Here is a 13,219-nt window from a genome sequence, read left to right on the forward strand (position 1 = left end):
TTTAAATGTTGGAACTTGGGCAGTCAGAAAGCCTATCACACACATTCTCACAGACCATGTGTCTGCAATGCATTAGGTAAAGAAACTAGGCAGGGTTCACTCATTGCTCCTGTTTTGTGAGGCCATCAAGTTTTGGAATTAGTGCCTGACACATGGGATAGCTCTGATAGCCCTTCACCTGCTAGGTTTCGGAAACACCCTAGCTGATCACAACGGGCAATCCGTAACCAATCACAAGTGGTCCCTCAGAACGTCTGTCCTTATTCGAATGTGTCACTAGGGGGGTACTCTCATCATAGACTTATTTGTCAACAAAGAGAACACAGTGCCCAAAATTCTGCTCCAGAACACACGAGTTGAAGATCTGTAGAGGATGCTTTTCTCACATCCTGGAAACAGGACCTTCTGTTTGCTTCTCTACCCAAAATAATATGAAAAATACAGCACAGACTATACCGAACTTCTTATTGGCCCAGCCAGTTCTGACGACAGATCTAATTCACATATCAGCTCAACCCCCGATTCACACTACCAGATTTCCCAGACATATCACTGAATCAGAATAAAATTTTCTACTCAGACTTGAAGTCATTACACCTCTCAACCTAGAAGTTGGTTGGTGAAGCGCCACAGATAGACTGTTCAGAGTAGGTTTTGAAAGCGATTACTGCAGAGTAGACTTCCACAAAGAGAAATGGAAGAGATTCTCAATAAGGACTGCTTAGAACAATATTGATCTTCTGAAGGCTTCCATTCCCAAGATTCTTGACTACACACTACAGTAAAAGCTCTCATGATTCTCTAGTTCAATTAGGGTTCACCTTGCAACAATTTCAGCATGCCACCCTCCAGTTGAGTCATGATCTGTGTTTTCTTACCCTACTGTTCTGAAGCTCTTTCAAAGAATTTATCCACACTTGTCCAACAGGGAGCCAGCTGACTTCTTCCTAAGATCTCACTGTCTTAAAAGGTCTTCTGGAGCCCCCATTGCAAGTGCTCTCTTCACCACCTTACTTTCAAGACAGTTTTTCTTGTGTCCATTACATCAACAAGAAGGATGTGACTCCCAAGCACTTGTGGCTGACTGTTCCCACTCTATAATCCACAGATAAAGTGGTGTTATGGTCTCCTAAATTTATTCCCCAAATTTTTTTAATTTTACCTAAATCAATCAATTATTTCCCCTATTTTCTTTCCAGAACCCCACTCCACTTGAGAAATAGCATGTTCTGGATGTGGCCAAAGCCTTATATTATCTGGCTAGACACTCACCTCCCTCAAAATAGTTAAGGGACAAGCTATTCTGGCATAGAGAATATCTACATGGATTACAGAGTGTATTTCTATCTGTTATTAAATGACGAGCATACTTTGTCTTGTCTTCTCTTCCACTCATTCTACTAGAGCACAAGCTTTTCCCAGAAGGAGATGTAATCAGGACATCTTTCTTGGGGAAAACAAAGTTCCAAACAGATCTTTGACCTTTAGGTTCCACATGCCCCAGAAACCCACTTTTTTGTTTGTTTTGTATATAGGTAGGTGGAGGTAATCTTTAGCTACAAGAAGTGTGGACCTAACTTAGAATGACCTAACTTAGAAACTCTGGCTACTTAGGCAGATTTTTTTCTTGGGGCTTTTGCTCCAGTCTGGTTCTTTCCCCCAGTATACCAGTCTTGGTAACTTTTGTGGAATAGAACCATGTTTGATATAAATATATTTTATATTACTCATCTCTTTTCTGTTGTGAAAACGGCATTTAAAATATTTTTGGAGTTAATTTTTTTTTAAATGTATCTATCAATTATGCAGTATTGTAGCTATGTCAGTCCTAGGATATTGGTGAGACAAGGTGGAGGTAATATCTTTTATTTTACCAACTTCTGTTTGTGAGAGAGACAAGCTTTTAAACTATACAGAGCTCTTCCTCAGGCTGACCTGAGGCTGAAATTACACATTTATTTGAGGGCCTATCCCCACAGTGGTAGGCACTTTACAAACTCTAAGAGAGACAGTCTCTGTCACACAGAGCATATACATTATACATACTCAGCTCTCTTTCTAGTGTCTCTTCCAGCAGTAGAGGTTTGTGCTTTAAAATCAAAATCTAGCCCAGACATAGAACTCAATCCTCCTAATTCACATGGATAAAAGTAAAGAAAGAGCATTGACTGTTGAAACATGAAAGCTGCCTTTTAATTAGCTAAACGTGCCCAAATACATTTGAGACAAACTAATCTACCAAAAACTCATCAGTTGTATTGTGTCATCAGTGAATCTTGAATGTATAGATTAACAGGATGTACTGATATTTTTGACAACCAGGCTAGGAGTTTTAATATAACCAGTGTATCAAAAAAACAAACAAACCCTATTCTAGTCTTAAAATTCAATTAATTCTTTGTATACCTGTCTGAGTAGATTACTTTCTTTTTTTCTCCCCCTCTCTCTCTCTAGGAAATTTCAAAATAAAGCAGATGTTGAATCGTGCACTGATATCTCAAGGTTTTCCAAGTTACTCTGTTCTGTACGTGTTGGCAGGAATGTAAACCTAATGTTCTAGATTAATGCTGGAGGAATTGGCTAGAGGTGCAGTTAACAGGTAAGAACAAATTCTGCTGGTTTTGGGGAGGTAAGATGGAAAGGTAACCTGAAATCTTACCTTGGTGACTAAAGTAGCAATCTTTGTTGTTCAGCTGTTTCAAAATTGAAATTGACTAAGGATTTATAATTTAGCATTTCTTGATATTTGTTCTGAGTTTAATTGATTTTTCTCATTCTTAAATGTAGTCGTCAACATTTTAATGTACATTTAACATTCGTATCCTGGGTATATGTTGCGAACAGGTAGATCATTTCGGCTAGACGTATTTTTCTGATTAAAGGATAATTAAATTTTTGTAAAACTTTCAATGGAAAACATTTTTAGTAAGTGGAAAACTGTAATTAATCAGCACACTGGTATCACCTAATCCAAAATTGACGGGTTCTTGCTCTCCAGTAAAGATTGTCCTCTAGTGGCAACTAGTAAAAGCTCTTGAAACATCTTGGCATCACCTGGCTGAGATCAGTTTACTGTTTCCTTTCTCTTAGTGTCTCTCTTGCCTTAAATGAGGCAGTTGTGGTGGCAGTACTGTCAAAGTTTCCTTTTTGACTCAGTTACAGAACCTTCTGTAACTTTTTTGTTAACTATCCTTCGTAAGTATATTGTAGATTCAACTGCTGAAAACCTCTGCAAAGAGAAAGGTATCTGAGGTGTTGCAGACTTCCCCAGGTCATTGTTGCAAGTTCTGGTTGCTTCATTTCTATTTATTGCTCTGACTGGCAGGTTGACAACTGTTGGAGAGGGTACGGATTCCTTTTCACCAGAAAGTGATTACATTCTCAACCAGAGTGTGGCATTAACATTTTTGACCCTGTTACTCGGTCTGGTTGCTGTGTTCCATAGCATAGTATTTATCACTGTTTTTACCACAAAGTATATGTGTTAAACCAGTTAAACCATATGCTTCAGGACAGTAAATGTATGCATTCTCAAATCATTTTTGGTAGCTTCCCTTTTAATATTGCAGCTGCAGTAATGTCGTCAGTGTGACTCTTTAACAAAAAAAAAAAAAAAAGTCCTTACTTTAGTTGCTGGTATCTTGACAATATGAGAATTACATTTGAACAATAAGACTCAAAATCAAATACACTTTAGCAGTCCATCCAGTGAAGGCCTATGGCATATATGATTGTGTAATTCATTGCCTTTCCAGTACAAGTCCCTATCGAGTTTTTATTTTAAAAATTATGTTCTTTAAAAAGATCAAAACTGTTCTTTAAAAAATAGTTAAAGGCTGTGCCCTAAATCCAGAACCCTAGCATATAACTGGGCATGAAACAAAGTATCATTAAAATGGCCATACTTAGCACAGTGGAGGAATATCATCTGGACATGGATCTTAACCACTATAGATAAGCATTTAATCTAAGAAATACTGAAGATTGATTCTTGTACAGATAGCATTTCCAGATCATGACTAAAATATCAGTTAATTCTGTACTAATATTTATAGCCAATATTGGGATCTTTTTATCATGCTTTGATTTTTACTACCTTTAAATGTTACTGGTAGAGCCAAAATCTGCTGGTCTTATTCATGTGACTGGTATCATTTAAGGCACCTAAGTGAGCAGAACTTGACCTTTAATATGAGTCTGGTTAGCTTTATATGTAAGTCAGGAAAATAGGAAACAGAACAGGTGAACGTTTTTCATGGGGTTAGAAGAAATAATGAATTGCAGCCTCTTCCTTGTACAACTTCACACTCCAGCAGCAGAGCCTTATTTTATCCACGTGCACACGTGCCCTGCTTTTTGGATAGCTTGCAGAAGTAAATGTGGGAGGGAAGCAAGCTTGGTTATTGGCTGTAGAAAATGTGATCTGGTACAGACAGATTCAAACACAAGGAATTTCTACAACTCCTTTACCTCATATGTAAATGGCACTTTCTCCCAGCTTTCACAGTGCCCGAATCAAGAAAACCTGTCTAAAGCTGAACCTAGGTATAAGGATGATGATGGTAAAAAGAGGAAGTGCTATAAAGAACTTTCCTCCTCTGTAATGTCTAGTACTGTTGGGTATCACTGTCTTCAGATTGCCAAATCATTCCACAGCCGTGGGGTCTTTGTGGAACATCGAACTGTTGTTGGATGCCCAAATACTCATGGAAGCCACAAATGCTCACTTTGATGTGCACCCCTTCCTATCTGGTTCAGACCTGGCCACAGCAGTATATGCATTTGTGATTATGGGTTGATTATTGCAATTTGTATCTGAGAATGAAGCCGCGCACCTTGAAAAAGCTTCAACTAGTACAAAATACAGCAGCAGCCTGACTGCTTATCAACAGAGGTCATCTCAGTGCTGCATTTTTTGTATTTGCTCCCCACTGAAAGCAGAGTTTATTTCAAGGTCCATTTCAAAGCTGTCTGTGGTATTGGACCTAGCTACCTGAGATATTATCTCCAACTCTGAAACCGTGACTACTACAAGTGGGCTATGTTGTTCCACTGGAATTGTGAAACTGTAAAATAATAGTGGTAGGTTTGGGATTACAAGCATTGATTTTTATATGGATTAATTTTTCCTTTTAACTCTGAAAATCAGTTTGATTTATTGGACGTCTATACTGTATATTTGTTAAATCAAATACTGTTAAGGTGAAAAATACACAAGGCACTCAGTCTTAACTCTGCCCTATCATGATGAAATGCAATAATAATAATAAAGGCATTTTCGTGTTTGTGGCGCTAGATGTAAACTGATTTTTAAAGGCATATTGGAGGGTTTTTTAGTAGTTTCTCTTCTGGCTTCACTACAGAGCAGATTAAGGTTGTTTGGGTGCCTTAACTATGCATTTACTAGGTTAATATGTTTTTCTTTTTAGTGTAACATTTAATTTTGTTTTTGCCATAATTATAACTTCCATGTAGCGTGTTTTATCTATAAATTACTGATGCACAGTCAACCATAGTTACATCTTAAAATTTGTCTGGGAATTTCTTTAACTTTTTTAAAAACTGGAGTCCCAAATACTAAACAGGAAAAGGAGCTTCTATGCAATATTTCTGGTTTGGCATTCTGGAGCTCTCCATAGCAGCTCTGTTAAAATCATTGCTGAAGCACGGATGACTACTGCACCCAAATCTGACAGCTCTGCACCTGATAGCTTGGTTGCTGCATGGTTGAATACGGAGGAACAGGCATGCTTGGCCCGTGTTAAACAGGTACGGATGGGTAGCAGAAAGCCCTCCACCAGGGTGACCTACCTGGCTAAGTGAAAGTGGTTGGCATGTTGGGCGTTGGACCAAAATCTTTTGCCTGAACAGGCCTCACTCCAGTTGTTCCTAGACTACCTTCTGCACCTCAAGCTCCATGGCCTGTCACTTTGATCAATGAGAGTCCACTTGGCAGCTGTTTCAGCCTTCCACCCTCCAGTTCAGGGCAGGTCACTCTTTGCTCATCACACGATGGTCCGGTTTCTAAAAGGTCTCGAGTGGCTCTACTTTCAAGTCCGTGACCCTGTCCTACCTTGGGACCTGAACCTTGTCCTGACAAGGCTCCTGGGTCCTCCCTTTGAGCAGTTGGCTTTTTGTTCCCTCCTTCTTCTCTCATGGAAAGTCTCCTTCCTGCTGGCAATAACATCAGCCTGTAGGGTCTCCGAAATCAGAGCCCTTACATCAGAGCTGCCCTACACAGCGTTCTCTAAGGACAAGGTTCAACTGCACCCAGCCTTTTTTCCCCAAGGTAGTTTCGCAGTTTCCTACTAACATGGATATATTTTTATCGTTCTTCTTTCCAAAACCTCATAAGTCAGATGAGGAGCATAGACTATATATACTCTCTGGATGTTAGGAGAATGCTAGCCTTTTATATTGACAGGACTAAACTGTCCGTACGTAGACGCAACACTTCATTGCAGTGGCGGACAGGATGAAGGCCTTCCTGTTTCTGCTCAGAGAATTTCTTCATGAATTACCACCTGCATCAGGTTTTGCTACAAACAGGCAAAGATGCCACCGCTGGCAATCATAACCGCCCATTCGACCAGAGCGCAAGCCTTGTCAGCAGCCTTCCTGGCCCAGGTGCTGATTCAGGACATCTGCAGGACCGCTACCTGGTCATCCCATATGTTCACGTCCCATTACTGTTTGATATATCAAAGATTTACTGTTAATACTAGCTTTTCAAACCTGTACCTGATGATTTAATTACACTTTTTGCCTTGCAGCAAAACATCCTATAAGCAGATTTTATTTTCAGCCTCTTAACTCTGAACATATTTGGAAAGCAACATGCAGGTATTTTCTTTAAACATAATGGAAAAGAACTGTTAACCTTCTTCCTCCCCCCACCCCCGCCCCCCAAATACCTAAACTAAAAACCTCACCAAGAATATGCTGTAACTAAATAACGATAATTCTTTCTCTGCCATAATATTATATAGCTAGGGATGGAGACTAATAATTTTGCTCTTCTTTGCTGTTGTTCAAAGATCTTGAAATATTTTACAAACATGATTTAAAGGACAGCTACAGTAGATGAAATGTATAAACCCATCAACATTTGTGTAATACCAATGGTCCTGTATTTATCTTCGGAGTATGTCAAGTGACCAGAATGCATAATATTAAAAGAAAAAAATTCGGCTTGCATGGTGGCAAAAAGATTGCTCTTTTACGTAAGGCTATCCACATTATGAAGCATGGGAATGAAATAGAAAGATGACTTTCAGAGAAGCATACAGTTAATAGGAAATAAGTATACAATATAAGTGTTATCTGTTAAGTATTTATATAGTTCCCCTCCCCCATCACCATAATGTCTGAGCGCCTCAGTTAAAACATGAGATTATTTGGGAGCTGTGTCAATGTCAGAACTACTCAGTGGGTATCAAGGATCAGGATTTCTGGGCTCTGCTTCAGGCTGTTAATGGGAGTGGGGTCCATTGGTTACAAACAGCATAGCCAAGGACAGATTTGCCATATTCATTTTGAAATACAGTGGCAATGGATGATTTGAATCTGCCATATTAAAGACAAGGTTTTATTCCCAGCTGTGCTAGAAAAGTGACCTGCAATCTGTAACTTGCAACATCTGTATAATGGAGGAAATGCTTGCTTGTCTCCTAGGTAGAGGTTTGAGCTAGGGGCTGGGAAGTGTGCAGACCTACTAAATCAGTAGAAGAGTGAGGATTAGAACTTCATGGTCTCCTGGCTCCTAGCCCAGCTTTCTTTTCATTAGGCCAAGAGGTGACAGCTTCTGCTGTCTCGTCTGGAGCTCAAGCTCATTAGGGCTAAGGAGCATATTCAATGCAAAAGGAATATTAAAAATTTTAGAAGCAAGCTTCTGACAAGATTTGAATGTGTGCAAATGAGGATCCTCTTAAGCTTTTAAGCTAGCCAAGTATTGATGGATCTTCATGGGGTCAACAAAAGGGAATCTGTCTTAGATCCCCATCAGAACTTACCCCCTGCCAAACCTTAAGTCCGTCCCCCCCCCCCCCCCCCAAGCAGTGTAGTTGCTCTAGAGGTCTAAGAAATGGCTGGAAAAAAGTGAACATTGAACTTAAGGGAAAATAAGCAGTTTTGCCATTTTTGAAGATAGCTGTATTGTTTGCTGAAACAGCCTCAAAAAAAAAAAAAAAAAAAAAAAAAAAAAAAAAAAAGTTTGGTTCAGCCTGAGAGAGGAAACATGCACAATTTCAGCCCACATTTGGCAAACTTACATTTGAAAGCTCTTGTTTTCTGTTATAAAGTGTTAAGCAACCTTAGCTATAGGCCTTGCTACCATCTTTGCCTTAAATACATTCTTGCACAAAATCCTAAATGCCTCCATGCGATAATCTAATAAATAGTATACCTCAAAATATTCTATATTAAAAAAATAACTTTTAGAATACACAATCCTGTATGTTTAAGAAACCAAGAGACAGACAGACTTGGGGAGAGTGGGGAATCGATAGTTACTTTTGACAAAATCAGTCCTTTTTTCCTTTAAGTAGAGAATGTCAAATAATTATTTCCTATGTACAAGTGTAATCTTATTCCTGTTTTCATCCTTTCTTAATGAGGAGTTCTCCATTTAAGAATTTAAATCCAAGCTTAATGGAAAAAAGACTCCAGAATCCTCATGAGATATTTTTTTTAAAAAAATCATGACCTTTGTCTTCCAACTGGCTTACAATTCTTAAGAAGTTTAATCTTTTTGTTGCCATGCTGTATGTTTTCACAAAATTGTACAACTGGAATGGACCTCGAGGGGTCATCTAGTCTAGTCCCCTGCACTCATGGCAGGACTATGTATTATCTAGAGCATCCCTGGCAGGAGTTTTTTTTTAAACCTTAAAAATCTCCAATGATGGAGATTTCACAACCTCCATAGGCAATTTATTCCAGTGCTTAACCACCCTGACAGTTAGGAAATTTTTCCTAATGTCCAGCCTAAACCACTCCTGCTGCAATTTAAGCCCATTGCATCTTGTCCTGTTCTGAGAGGTTAGGGAGAACAATTTTTCTCCCTCTTCCTTGTATGTACTTGAAAACTGTTATATCCCCTCAGTCTTCTCTTCTCCAGACTAAAATAAATTCATGGTTCATTTTGGTCAATTTCACGGTCACAGGATTTTAAAAATTGTAAAATTCACTATTTCAGCTATTTAAATTGAAATTTCATGGTGTAATTGTAGTGACTCAAAATAGAGTTGTCTGGGGGTTGCGGTACTGCTACCCTTACTTCTGCACTGCTACTGGCAGTAGTGCTGCCTTCAAAGCTGGGCAGCTGGAGAGCAGCGGCTGCTGGCCAGGAACCCAGCTCTGAAGGCTGTGATGCAGCCTTCAGAGCTAGGCCCTCGATCAGCAACCACCACCCTCTGGCCACCCAGCTCTGAAGGCAGCGGGTGCAGAAGTAATGGTAGCAATTCCACAACCCCCCTAAAATAACCTTGCAGCCCCCCTGTAATGCCCTTTTGGGTCAGGACCCCCAGTTTGAGAAATGCTGGTCCTCCCCCCCCCCCCCCCCCCCCCCCCCCGTGAAATCTGTATAGTATATGGTAAAAGCACACAAAAGACCAGATTTTACAGTTTGATGTGTTTTTCATGGTCATGAATTTAGTAGGGCCCTACTCATAGGTCATGTTTTCTAGACCTTTAATAATTTTTGTTGCTCTTCTTTGGACATTCTCCAGTTTGTTCACATCTTTCCTGAAATGTGGCGCACAGAACTGGACACAGTACTCCAGTTGAGGCCTAATCAGCGTGGAGTAGAGCAGAAGAATTATTTCTCGTGTCTTGCTTACAACACTCCTGCTAATACATCCCAGATTGATGTTTACTTTTTTTGCAACAGTGTTACACTGTTGACTCATATTTAGCTTGTGATCCACTATGACCTCCAGATCTCTTTCCAGCATATTCCTTCCTAGGAAGTCATTTCCCATTTTGTATGTATGCTACTGATTGTTCCTTCTTAAGTGGAGTACTGTCCTTATTGAATTTTATCCTGTTTACTTCAGGCCATTTGTCCAGTTTGTCCAGATCATTTTGACTTTTAATATTATCCTCCAACGCCCTTGCAACCCCTCTTAGGTTGTTATCTGCAAACTTTGTAAGTGTGCTCTCTGTGCCATTATCTAAATAAATGATTAAGATATTGACCAGACCCCTCTTGCCCTTCCATCCCTGTGGAACCCCACTTAATATGCCCTTCCAGCTTGACTGTGAACCACTGATAACTGGTTGGAAAACCTTTCCCAGAAAAAAGTTATGCATTCTCCTTATAGTAGCTCCATCTAGGTTGTATTTCCCTAGTTTATGAGAAGGTCATGCGAGACAGCATCAAAAGCCTTTCTAAAGTCAAGATATACCACATCTACCACTTTAGCCACAAGGCTTGTTACCCTCTCAAAAAAGCTATTAGGTTGGTGTAGCAAGTCGAGCACTCACCACTGCGGTGCCTCCTGCTGGTTATCCGTGAATTAGCTCAATTCCAAAGCCTCAGAACACCTGCTGACTGGTGTCTCGCCTGCCTCGGATCCTTCCCAGACCCCGGTGCCCTTTTCCTTCCTTCACCCGCACACTGTAGGTCTCCCCACCCAGGGGAACCCCCAACCCTCTAAGCCCAGCTTGCCTCAGTGGCTACTGGCAGTTGTCATCTAGCCCCCATTCTCTGGGGCACACTGCTGTCTGTAATGGCCACTCATCACTGTCGAGGGGGTTGGACCAGCTGCCTTTCCCTGCAGCCCCAGTATCTCCCTAGGCCTTTAACATGGCCTCAGCCTGGGGAGTTGCCAGGCTGGAACTCCCCAACTCCTCTTGCCCTTCCCCAGAATTGCTCTGCTTTAAGTACTCTGTGCTCCCCTGCAGCTAGGTCTTTCCCACTCCACGGCTGGAGTGAGACTGACCCAGCTCTGCCCTTAGCCCTTATATCAGGGCCAGCTGTGGCCTGATTGGATGTGGCCCCAATCAGCCTACCTTTTCCCCCAGGAGTGGGGTAACTGCCTCGCTACAGTTGGTTGAGCCTCCTGGCAGAGGACGGCACACCCCTCACGGATCCGGCGGAGATGTGCGAGAGGGCCAGGACCTTCTATGCAAACCTTTTCTCCCCGCATCCGACCGATCCTACCACTTGCAGAGTGCTCTGGGACGGACTCCCGACAGTCAGCATGGGCGACCGGGACCGGCTGGAGCTGCCTCTCTGGCCGAGTTCTCGGAAGCCCTCCGCCGCATGCCCGTCAATAAATCTCCGGGCATGGATGGGCTGACTGTGGAGTTCTACCGCGTGTTCTGGGACGTCCTCGGCCCGGACCTAGTTACCGTCTGGGCCACGTCCTTGCAGAGCGGGGTCCTCTCTCTTTCGTGCAGGCAAGCCGTGCTCGTCTTATTGCTGAAGAAGGGAGATCTCCGCGACTTACGGAATTGGCGTCCCATCTCGCTCCTCTGCACGGACTACAAAATCATAGCAAAGGCCATCTTGCTGCAGCTGGGGTCTGTGCTGGAGGACGTGATCCACCCAGACCAGACCTACATCATCCCGGGCGGTACCATCTTTGATAACCTGTATCTGGTCCAGGATCTCTTGGAGCTTGGGTGTAGGGATGGTCTGTCGTTCGCCCTCCTGTCCCTGGATCAGTAGAAGGTGTTGGACAGGGTGGACCACGGGTATCTCCTGGGCACTCTGCTAGCGTTAGGCTTCGGATCCCAGTTTGTGGGTTTTCTCCAGGTGCTGTACGCTTCTGCGGAGTGTCTGGTCAGGCTCAACTGGACCCTGACCGAGCCGATCAGCTTTGAGTGGGGAGTGCGGCAGGGGTGCCCCCTCTTGGGCCAGCTGTACGCTCTGGCGATCGAGCCCTTCCTCTGTCTCCTCCGCAGGAGGTTGACGGGGTTGGTGCTTCGGGAGCCGGAGCTGCAGCTGGTCCTGTCAGCGTACGCCGACGTTGTGCTCCTCGTGGTCCAGGACCCGGGCGACTTGGCGCGGGTGGAGGCTTGCCAGACCGTGTACTCGGCGGCCTCCTCCACCCGGGTCAACTAGGTCAAGAGCTCTGGCCTGGTGGTCGGGGACGGGTGGCAGGCGAGCTCCCTCCCACCCGCGCTTCAGGCCGTCCGGTGGAGCACAGGTCCGCTGCTCTATCTCGACATTTACCTCTCTGCCACGCATCTGTCTCCACCGGAGAACTGGCACGGTTTACAGGGCAGGGTGACGGAGCGGCTCCGGAAATGGACAGGACTACTCCGGTGCCTCTCCCTTCGAGGGAGGGCGCTGGTACTCAATCAGCTAGTCCTGTCCATGCTCTGGGTTCCGGCCCCGGGTTTCCTGGCCGACCTCCGGACAGCGATTCTGGAGTTCTTTTGGCTAGGACTGCACTGGGTCTCTGCAGGGGTCCTCCACCTGCCCCTGGAGGAGGGAGGGCAGGGCCTGAAGTGCCTACACACTCAGGTCCATGTCTTCTGCCTTCAGGCCCTGCAGAGGCTCCTTTATGGTGCAGATAGTCCGGCGTGGAGCGTACTGGCACACATCTTCCTGCGCCGTTTCTGAGAGCTCCGATACGACCAGCAGCTCCTTTTTCTCAATCCGAAAGGTCTTCCGCGAGATCTCTCCAGGCTGCCGGTCTTCTACCAGGACCTCCTCCGGACCTGGAAACTGGTCTCAGCGACCAGGTCCGTGGTGGCCACCGAGGGGGCAGATCTCCTTGCGGAGCCCCTGCTACACGATCCCCAGCTCCGTGTGCAGGAGGTGGAGTCCCCCTCAGTGCGCCAGAGATTGGTCCTGGCAGAAGTCACCAGAGTCGGAGACCTCCTGGATTATGACCAGGGAGACTGGCTGGATCTCCTGATGCTCGCTTGGCTCATGGGGCTCTCCAGGCTTTGTATTCCCCGGCGCGTACTTCAGGAGGTGAGGGCTGCTTTGCCGCCTGCTGCTTGGGCCTACCTCGACCGGGTCCTGCACGAGATCATGCCCTGCCTACCCTCCACCCCAGGCCCTCCGGACCTTTTCATCGGGCCCCTCCCCCGTGGACGCAACCAGCCCCCCCGCCCCTTCTCCGTGAGCCGGCTGCACGACTTGCAGCCGGTTCGTTTCCAGACCGCGCCAAAGAAACACCTCTACACGCTCATGCTCCACACCCTCCACTTCCTCACCCTCGTGTCCCGCTCCGACACAAAGTGGCGGGACCTCCTGCCA

At 44.2% G+C, this 13,219-nt stretch overlaps 1 protein-coding gene across 12 annotated transcripts in view; it reads left to right on the forward strand.

The window, feature by feature from the left end:
- PPM1B (protein phosphatase, Mg2+/Mn2+ dependent 1B) overlaps positions 1-13,219 on the forward strand; it is a 107,601-nt gene that overhangs the window by 42,041 nt on the left and 52,341 nt on the right. For 10 of the 12 annotated variants that reach the window (XM_065590671.1, XM_065590674.1, XM_024107450.3 and 7 more), the window contains one exon: positions 2,455-2,599. The exons of the other annotated variants lie outside the window; for them this stretch is intronic. The gene's annotated coding sequence lies outside the window, so the exon portion shown is untranslated. The remainder of the gene's footprint in view (positions 1-2,454; positions 2,600-13,219) is intronic. 12 annotated transcript variants of the gene reach the window in all.

Source organism: Chrysemys picta, chromosome 3, assembly GCF_011386835.1.
Source record: "Chrysemys picta bellii isolate R12L10 chromosome 3, ASM1138683v2, whole genome shotgun sequence".
NCBI lineage: Eukaryota > Metazoa > Chordata > Testudines > Emydidae > Chrysemys > Chrysemys picta.